Consider the following 10,124-nt stretch of genomic DNA (forward strand, 5'->3'; position numbering starts at 1 on the left):
GATAAGAAACAAACATCCATAGAGAGATATAAAAATGCAACAGTTGTTACCTTAAAAAGATATCAACTAACAAGATGTAAGGGTAAATGTTTACATTAGTAAGGATCACTAAAAATGCGTAAATTTTTTGGACTTAGCCTAAAAATTGGAACAAAGGCAAATTTTCATGTTTTTTGTTACGGAACAAACAAAAAGTGTAGAAATGTTTAAAACAATTGAAAAAAAAAATATAAAATATGGAAAATTTAAAACTAGCCAGATTAAAATGCTATCAAAGTACAAAATACCTTTAGTTATTATAACATATATAAACAAATTATAAATACCATTCATTATTTTCGCATTAAATTATACAAAAATAAATAATATTGTAAAATGGCCAAAAATTAATTGTTTGGAAAAATAAGTCCAGCGCGCTTGCACACAATATAGGATATTCTGATCATGTTCAATGTTGCCAAATGTACATTTGTGTTTTTTGGAGTAACTATTGTACTTAATTTTAATAAAAGTTATGTATTATTATGAGTTTTTTTTGGGGATTACATACATTTACAATTATTTTTTTATGCACACTTGTTTGCTACCACTTGTTCTCTTGCTGTTGAAATAAGTTTTAAATGTTAACTGTACTTAGTTTTTTACAAACTTAATGTTTAAATGTTTATATCTTACATTTTTAATGGTTTATTTGACGAACTACTTTCCTTACATATTGGTATAGCTGTATCTTTTTAGGGTAACACCTGTTGCATTTTTATATCTCTATAGATGTTTGGCAGACACATGTTTCTGACTCATTACATCAAATTTGTGGCAATAATGTTAAAAGACCCTGAGGATTCCAGAGCAATAGCTAACATATCCACGGAAGAAGCTACAGCTGCGTGAGGAAAGGTATGCCAAACGTTTAGAACATTTCAAACAATTAAACAAGGAATGGTTAATGAGAGTTTAATAGTGAACTTAAGGTTAGAAAGTATATATCGGCATGTCTTGTAACAAGGATGAAAAAAAAAGTATGTATAAGATGGAATGCAACTGCAGACACATGTTTCTGACTCATTAGTCGTCATTATTACGGTAAAGCCAAGTTAAAATAGGTGTATGTTAACTTGCGAAAGGATCACTACAGTAGCAATACAAACAATTTGTAGCAATAATGTTAGAAGACCCTGAGGATTCCAGAACACCAACTAACACATCCACAGATGAAGCTACAGCTACCTGAGGAAAGAAATACCAAATGTTTAGAATGTTTCAAACAAACAAACAAGGAAAGGTTAACTTATACCTATTTTAACTTAGCTATACCATACTGATGACGACTAATGAATCAGAAACACATATCTGTGGTTGCATTCCATCTTATACATACTGTGTTTTTATTTCATCCTGATTGTGAGACATGCTGATATATGCTTCCTACCTTGAATTTACTATTAACTTGCATTAACCATGAGGAAGTGGTTCGAGCACTTCAAAAAATAAAGAAAGGAAAATGAACCGGAGGATATTCCTGGGGAAGTGTGGAAGGCATTAGGAGAGAAAGGAACACACTGGCTAATAGGTTTATTTAATAGAAATATGGAAGTTGGACGGATGCCATATGAATGGAGAAGCAGTAGGTATATTAGTACATGTTTACAAAAACAAGGGAGATATATCGATACATTTTTGGCAAAGTAACGTAAGTGACATTTTTGGCGAATCATCCTTTTCCATTAAACAAACTCTATTATTGTTTAGAAGGTACTGCCAAAGTGTTGTAAGCCTAGATATATTATGTTTGAAATAATTCTAGACTTACTACACTTTGGCAGTACATCATCATTCTCTTTGCCTTATCCCTATATGGGGTCGGCTTTCCTAATTGCATTTCTCCACACAATTCTATCTTGGGTCATATCAATGTTAATCCCCTTTACCAACATGTCCTGCCTTATTGTCTCCCCCCAGGTCTTCTTTGGTCTTCCTCTCCTACTCCTTCCAGGAATCTGCACTTCAGCTATTCTTCGTATTGGGTGATTAACGTCTCGACGTTGAACATGACCAAACCATCTTAACCTATGCTCTCTCATTTTGGCATCAATTGGTGCCACACCTAGACTTCCCCTAATATACTCATTTCTAATTTTATCCTTCTTTGTCACTCCACTCATCCATCTAAGCATTCTCATTTCCGCCACATGCATTCATTGTTCCTCTTTCTTTCAGCTAAGCTGAAGGGAAAATGCTATAAAACAGCCATAAGACCGGCTATGATGTACGGAACTGAATGTTGGGCAGTGAAAAAGAAAGAGGAACAACAAAAAGAATACACTTTGGCAGTACCTTCTAAACAATAATAGCTTTAGTTTAATGGAAAAACATAAAATGTCACTTACATTACTTTGCCAAAAATGTATCGATATAACAATGTACAAACTACAGGGGACGATATAACCATTAAAGAAAACCTTCCAAGAAATAGAAAACGAATCCAAACTGAGAGGACTGAAACGACAAGAGACGCACACAGCTTTGAAAAGGTTGAAACTTTCAAATATTTGGGAGTATTAGTCAACAGAAGAAATGAAAGTGTAGATATGAAAAGAAGAATTCAAGGAAAGAGAAATTCAGTCCCTGTAAGTTGGAACCATGTGGAAAACTTTTTTATTATTAATTTTATGAAAAAAAGTTATTCTTCATAAACAGATATAGATTACAGATTAAGATAAAAATATCGTTTAGTCTAAAACATGATTCAACCATCAGATGTCAAATGTTATGAATATTATTTATACGAGGTATGTCAAAAAATATGAATTTCACTCAAGAGTAAAGTAGCCTATTTTTCACAATATGGAAAATTGCTACATATTATGAAAAGTTGTTTGGAATTAAGAACTACATTCTAATATGCAATTACATATTTCTAATTGAAATTTTTTTTTTTTAAACCAACATTATTTTCAGTTATTTCAATTCTGATAATTCCTTTATCAATAATTTTACGAAAAAATGTGATTCTTAATAAAAAGTTCTGCATAGTCTAAAACCTAAAATACAACCATCTTATATCAAATTTTATCAATTTTATACGAGGTATATAAAAAAAGATGAATTTTGATCAAAAGTAAAGTACCTTTATAATTCAGAATATTTCAATCAGAAGTATGTAATTGCATATTGAAACAAAGTTTTTAATTCTAAACAACATTTCATAACAATTTTCGATATTGTGGAAAATAAAGGTGTTTTACTCTTGAGCGAAATTCATATTTTTTGCCATACCCACCTCATAAAATTGATAAAATTTGATATAAGGTGGTTATATTTTTTAGGTTTTAGACAATGCAGAACATTTTATAAAGAATCAAGAATTGGTTATCAATAATAATTTAAGAAAAATTTTTAATTTTTTTTTAATTAGAAGAATGTAATTGCGTATTAGAATGTAATTCTTACTTCTAAACAACTTTTTATAATAACAATTTTGTGCAAAATAAAGCTACCTACTTTACTCTTGGGCGAAATTCATATTTCTTGACATACCTCGTATAATATTCATAAAATTTGATATCTCATGTTTGAATCTCAGGTTTTGGACTATGCAGAGATTTTTATGAAGAATAACTTTTTTTCGTAAAATTAATAATAAAAAATAAGTTTTCCATATGGTTGCAACTTACAGGGACATACTGTATATATAAACTACAGGGCCATAAAACTACTTAGTCACATCATGAAAACATGGGAGAGTAATCGATTGAGATGTTGGTTGAAAGAAGGAAGGCGGCGACAGCTAAAAGTAAAATCGGTAAAAATCCTTATATAGATAGATAGATGATAGACGGATATGTGAAAAAACTGTAATATCCGATAATCAATTTGGCTTTATGCAGGGCATATCAACAACAAATGTCAATTTTCATTTGGCAGTTGATGGAAAACACAGGAATAAAGAAACATACCCTCATATGGTATTCATTGATCTTAAGAAAGCATATGGCGTTCCTCAATAGATTCTGTGGTAGGCACTCTATAAGGAAAGAGTGGCCAATGAATATGTAAAGATTGTGATTTATTCTCATTAGTTTTGGATCAGTAAACAAGGAAACTACAAGGTAACAGAGTCCCTGGTAGTTAATGTATCCTTATAATGTAGTGTTAGTAGGAAATAGTGAAAGCTACTTAGAACAAAAATAAGAACTCATTTTAGGATAATATATATTATATTGAAGTCTATTATTATAAAAAAATCACTAAAAAATTAAACACTAAACTAATTAAACTAAAAATCACATACTAAAATAAAAGTTATTATACTAAATTTACAATCAAGATGCAGTAGAAATAAATAAACCAAGGCACTTCATTGTTACGAGGAGCGCCCTCGAATCATGATTTACAATGTATAAACTTTGTAAATCATGAATTGAAATTTATACAATGTATATACATTGAAAATGATAATTTGGGACTGCTTTTCGTAACATTGAAGTCTCTTGATTGTGAATTTAGTATAAGTAGTACCTATTTAGTACTTATTAGGTTTTTTTATTTTTGTTTAATTCCCTATTTGTAAATTAATTTAAGTTGGTTAGGGCCCTGAATGAAGAGTATACCTACTAGTTAATTTAATGTCTCCAGTTTCCACTTCCTTTTTTGTATTTTTTTTTGCTTTTTATTTCTTAGTATCTAAACTAAATTCGCTCAGCCAAGATCCATTTTGACAGATTCAGAGTAGGAAACATACAACACAAAAATTCCTACCTCACACTATTAAATACTGCTCAAGCTCAAATCAACTTCATTAAAAAAAAGAAAAATTATTGGAAATAGTGCGAGTGTAGTGTAGGTGTACTAAACTCATAAAATTTTGTGGAATTTATTTCTTCAAAATATTTTAATTTTGTACAATAAATAATTTTCTCATTTGTTATCAATACGTTATAAGGGTGTAAATAAATATTGATTGGCGTAAGGTAGGTATATGTTATTTATCTCTGTTTACTATTAATAATATTGGTGCTGAGTATTGGTATGTTTGCTTGTGTAGTAATTTCCAGTGACGTCTAGCAACCTAACTTCCCAAAAAATTACCAATATCACTAGACAATTGTGTCTCAGATTGTAGTAAGTATATGCGTGCATAAGTATTATATGTGTGAACATCTATGATACTATAAATAACATGAAAAAAAGTATTTATAGTATCACGAGTCACACACAAACAACATCGTTTCACAAATAACAAAATAACATAATAATAACATAACTACATAATAGCTACAGGACATGTAATTTTAGCATAGAAGAAGAGTTTAAGTGGAACAGATGGTCAAGGTTATTTGTCACTTCAAAAATTCAAAATACTTGTGAAGAGGACGACTGCATAAGGCAGCAGCTGCAATGGCCGCCGAAACATGTTTTAAGTTAAATTTATTTGGAATTATCTGAAACAACATCTATGCAGGCTCACTCATTACTTTAGTGAGCGATATGAGATATACTATATCTATTATAGTATAGGTACCTCCTGGTCAGTAACAAGCTTTAAGGGTAAATAGAAGGATCATTAATATACATGTATCATTTTTTTATTCTTTATTTAATTGACCTTTGTATAATTCAATTTTTAAATTTAATAAATCAATGAATTTTGTGTCTCTCTTCTGCCCTTTCATTTTCTCTGGCACAGTTGTGTTGTACCCTTTCCTTTACATTTTTGTGTTTCTATCTGAAGCAATTGAGCTATGTTGAGTATTAGCTTTCTTGTAATACATTCTCTAGTTTATTATTGGTAGCTTACTTCTGGAACTAGCTTTTTTCTTTAAGAACGCAGGATTCTATCTTCTAGATGTTTGTCATATCTGTAACAATTTTTTTTATTTAGAAAAGTGAAAGGTATCTACTAACAAATATTAAAATTAGGTTTTATTCTTGTTATTGGGATTCTTCAATTTGCCATGTAAATTATCCAATCTTTAAAAATATTGTGTTTTGATATACATAGTTGGTTTAGCCCTAGTTTACTATTCAATATACCAGTTGGATGGATTATAAATCTGTAGAGTTTTGACAATGATTGATATGTCCATCTAGCCTAACTTTTCAGAGCATTTTGAAAATTTGCCCAACCCAAAAACGAAAAGTAATCAACATAAAAAATCAAGTAATACATCAAGTTCTGCCCTACCTAATACAACCAAAATTATCCGTGCTCCTAGGGACCGAAGGTGGCACGGATAATTGAAAAGCACAGATAATCCGAACATTTACATACTGCTTAGGTATAATACATATACTATCATAAAAAGGTAACAGAAAAAATAAATCTTTCATTATGAGTCTCTTTTTCGTCATATAAAGTTTCCGTCAAGTGATTTACGATGACGTTATTTTGATAATACCTCAAAAATGTAACTTGAGTAATAGAAAATCATAGGACAGATAATCCGCACCCAGATAATCGGGGTTCTACTTTAAGTTAAAAGGGGGTTTTACCTTCATCATACACATACCAAACTCTACCAACTTGAGCACTAAATAGCACACTCTTACTAAATAGCATATCAAGCAAATAATCTCATTCTGGCTAAAATCAGACATAATATCAAGTTTTGCCATACCACTACAGAAATATAGTATTGAATTTAAATAAAAGTTTTCCCCAAATTAACAAATTTTTACATCATTGAACAGTTAATAGATTTAATAATCATATATTATAATTATGTGAACAAAATTACCACTGCATCTGTTTCATTAGCTAGCTTGTCTTTATATAAACTTGTCTTTGTCTTCTTTACATACAAATCAACCGTTTTCCACTAATTTAAAATTGCTTTACCTCTTGTTCAAGATCTCCAGTAAACTTTTTCACCATAATCAAATTGTTGTCTGATTAAAATATGGAAATGTATTGCTAAACCTTATGACTTTATATACTTATTTTTTTAAGTTGCAATTCTTTGATTTACTTACATTTCCTTCTTCCAAAATGGAAATAAAATAATTTTGATTCTGTCATTATGCGAAAATCTAATTATGTTAGGTTAGGTTAAAGCTGAAATTAATAAAATAAACACAAAATCAGATGTGTTCCGAGTCCAAACTTACTTTTTAAGCTTATCCATAGAGAAATAAAAACATTTCTCTATGAGCTTATCTACAGGATAACTAACTGGAACATAAATTGATGTGAAAAGACGGGTACATTTTATTTGGCGAATAAATACTTATTCTCCAGATAGCTAATAAGAGCATATTTATCCGGAGATGAAAAGACCGGGCCTAAGTCAAATTTAAAATACATGCCGCTAAATACTTTTAAAAATCGACACAATTCCCAATAAATATTTCTTACAAATTTTTATCTTTTGGCATTCTAAAAAATGATTTGTACTCTTTTTGCTGTTTATAATTGTTACAACCGTACATAGCACACACCACACTCATTTTGCAAGACATTTTTGTGTAAAAGTACAAACACAATTTAGAAAAATTAGCTCATTATCCAAAAATTAATAAAATTTGAATGTTTACAGCAAATTTGACTTTGTCAAAATGTAGTTACAATCCAAGCCTATAGTGGCGCTAGTGGCAACGTGCTGCCAGTTTTCTGTGGGAGTTGGACGTATTACCCTTCTATAGTATTTGGTTTTATTTTATCGGTTTTAGGCAAATTCACTTGTATGACTATTTCTCAACCGGTTCAGCGGTTGTCACTGACCGTGCCAGAATTCGCTCTACCGAGATTCACTTTGACACTGACGTTAGTAACTTCTTTTTTGGGAAGTTCAGTTGTCAGAAGTGATTGGAAATTACTACACAACCAAACATACTTGCTCATAGCCAATATTATTAATAGTAAGCAGACATAAAAATAACATAAACCTTACGCCAATCAATAATTATTTATTTACACCATTATAACGTATTTATAACAAATAAGAAAATTATTTATTGTACAAAATAAAAATATTTTGTAGAGATAAACTCAACAAAATTTTATGAGATTAGTAGACACTCCCACTGTTTCTAATAATTCTTCTTTTTTTTAATGAAAGATTAAGTTGATTTTAGCAGTTAATAGTGTGAGGTAGGAATTTTTGTGTTGTATGTTTCCTATTGGCTCCGTGCGTCTCCCCTCTACGTACAGTCACGTGATACGCTGTCAGATTTTGTAAGGACGTTTTAACATTGAGTCTTATGGGATTATTTTGTTAAACTTGAATATTTTATTTTGTAGTGATAATAACCGAATACAATTGTTAGAATTCATTAGTTATTAATTTATACTGTAATTTATAGTGCAACAAAATATTTTCTTTTTCGTTAATAAATATTTATTGACATAAACTGCGATAGTGAGGTTATGCATACAAAATCAAACTGATAATCAATATTGGAAAGTGAAGAATTTATAGTGCGTTTTTATTTTCTGTTTATATTAATACATAATATCACTAGCGTGACACGACATTTTTTTAAATGTCTCATTTAAACATACACAAAGCGTCCTTATAAAATTTCAAAAAACCGCCACCATGAGCAGGTCGGTCGATTTTGCTTTGACACTTTGTTAACGCTCGGAGCGAATTCCGAATGTGTCAAAGTGAATCTCGGTAGAGCGAATTCAGATTATTATGGTGATTTTTTTAGCTATTTTTGCAAATTAATAAATAGTGTTTAATGGTCATTATGATCATTGCCTGTGAATTTAATTTTAGCATCAATTTCAATACAAAGTTTCCCTTTGTTGCTAATTTTTCACTTTTGACACATTCGGAATAGGAAACATACAGCACAAAAATTCCTACCTCACACTACTAACTGTAACTGCTCAAATCAACTTTATATTCCACTAAAAAAAGAAGAATTAGTGAAAATAGTGGGAGTGTATACTAAACCCATAAATACAATTGAGTCCGCGAATTTTTACCCGTGCGTCATCATTTAAAGTTAAAGCATACGAAATAAGTCCGATGATAAGTAGGAAATTGAAAGGACACCGCACACATCTTATGGAAAATATAATGTCACTCAAATTCAATAAAATTTATACGAATAGATTCGTTTTAAATTAACGGTCAAATCTTATCATTGCGCCAACTCTTAATTATGATTAATTACGGCGCAAATTGCAATTAAAGTTTATCGAAATCACATTTTTTGAGTCAGTAAAAGTGTCGGTTACAATTACTATTGCTCTGGGTGCTATTCGCAAGAGCTTAAACCCCGCTGGGTCTAAGCGGATTAGTGAAACTAATCCGCTGATTTATGGAGTACCGACAATTTGGGTATTTTAAAATATTTTTTCTCTCTCTAACTTATGTACGTACCCATTTGATTTCAGATTTATTTATATCAATTTCTGCTCTTATTATTGAAAATATAGAGTTGGCGCAATGATAAGATTTGACCGTTAATTTAAAACGCATCTGTTCGTATAAATTTTATTGAATTTGAGTGACATTATATTTTCCATAAGATGTGTGCGATGTCCTTTACTAAACGCAACAGCAAGTCACTTACTGTCGCTGAATGCATACAAATGATTACTAGGCTGTTTTGGGGTCGCTGAATATGATATGAATATGAGAATCGACCACCGGCCACCTGGTGCCCAAGGTCAATGCTGAATCATGTTATCTTCTGGAGTTTGGAGGGTTTTTTGGCACAGATCTACCGGGGGTCGGTTCTGATAGCCTTTTCTTTTTCAGCGTCCCCAAAAGCCCCCGAGTAATATGTTTGCATCAATTTACTGCAGAAAACCCTCGAAATTCCAGATGACTTGACTTAGCAGTGAACCTGGGCACCATATGTGCTCCGATGGTCGGTTCTGATGGCATATTCGTCCTCAACGACCCCAAAAACCCCACGAGTAATCTGCCCACGACACAATCTGGCCCTTAATACACTTATTTTGACTTGTTTATGCACTTTTGAATGCATTTTAAGCACTTTTCTTTTATTAATGCAACTATGCATTTCCACCCATTTTCATATTGTAGACTTTTTTCCTGATATCATCCTGAACACAATGCAAATAGTTGCAAGTTTCTAGGTGATGTAGTTAAAAATCGATTTATCTTTTCCTAAATGCCCTGGGCTAATTTATCATTTACACCACT

The 10,124-nt window shown here is 31.1% G+C and overlaps 1 long non-coding RNA gene across 1 annotated transcript; it reads right to left on the reverse strand.

Moving 5' to 3' along the window:
• Positions 1-5,575: 5,575 nt before the first annotated feature.
• Positions 5,576-7,525, reverse strand: LOC126885237 (uncharacterized). The gene is made up of 2 exons (XR_007698347.1): positions 7,108-7,525; positions 5,576-5,858 (listed from the first exon to the last, which is right to left on the reverse strand). It is a non-coding gene; the product is annotated as an uncharacterized LOC126885237 (long non-coding RNA).
• Positions 7,526-10,124: the final 2,599 nt, after the last annotated feature.

Source organism: Diabrotica virgifera, chromosome 5 (assembly GCF_917563875.1).
Source record: "Diabrotica virgifera virgifera chromosome 5, PGI_DIABVI_V3a".
Taxonomy (NCBI): Eukaryota; Metazoa; Arthropoda; class Insecta; order Coleoptera; family Chrysomelidae; genus Diabrotica; species Diabrotica virgifera.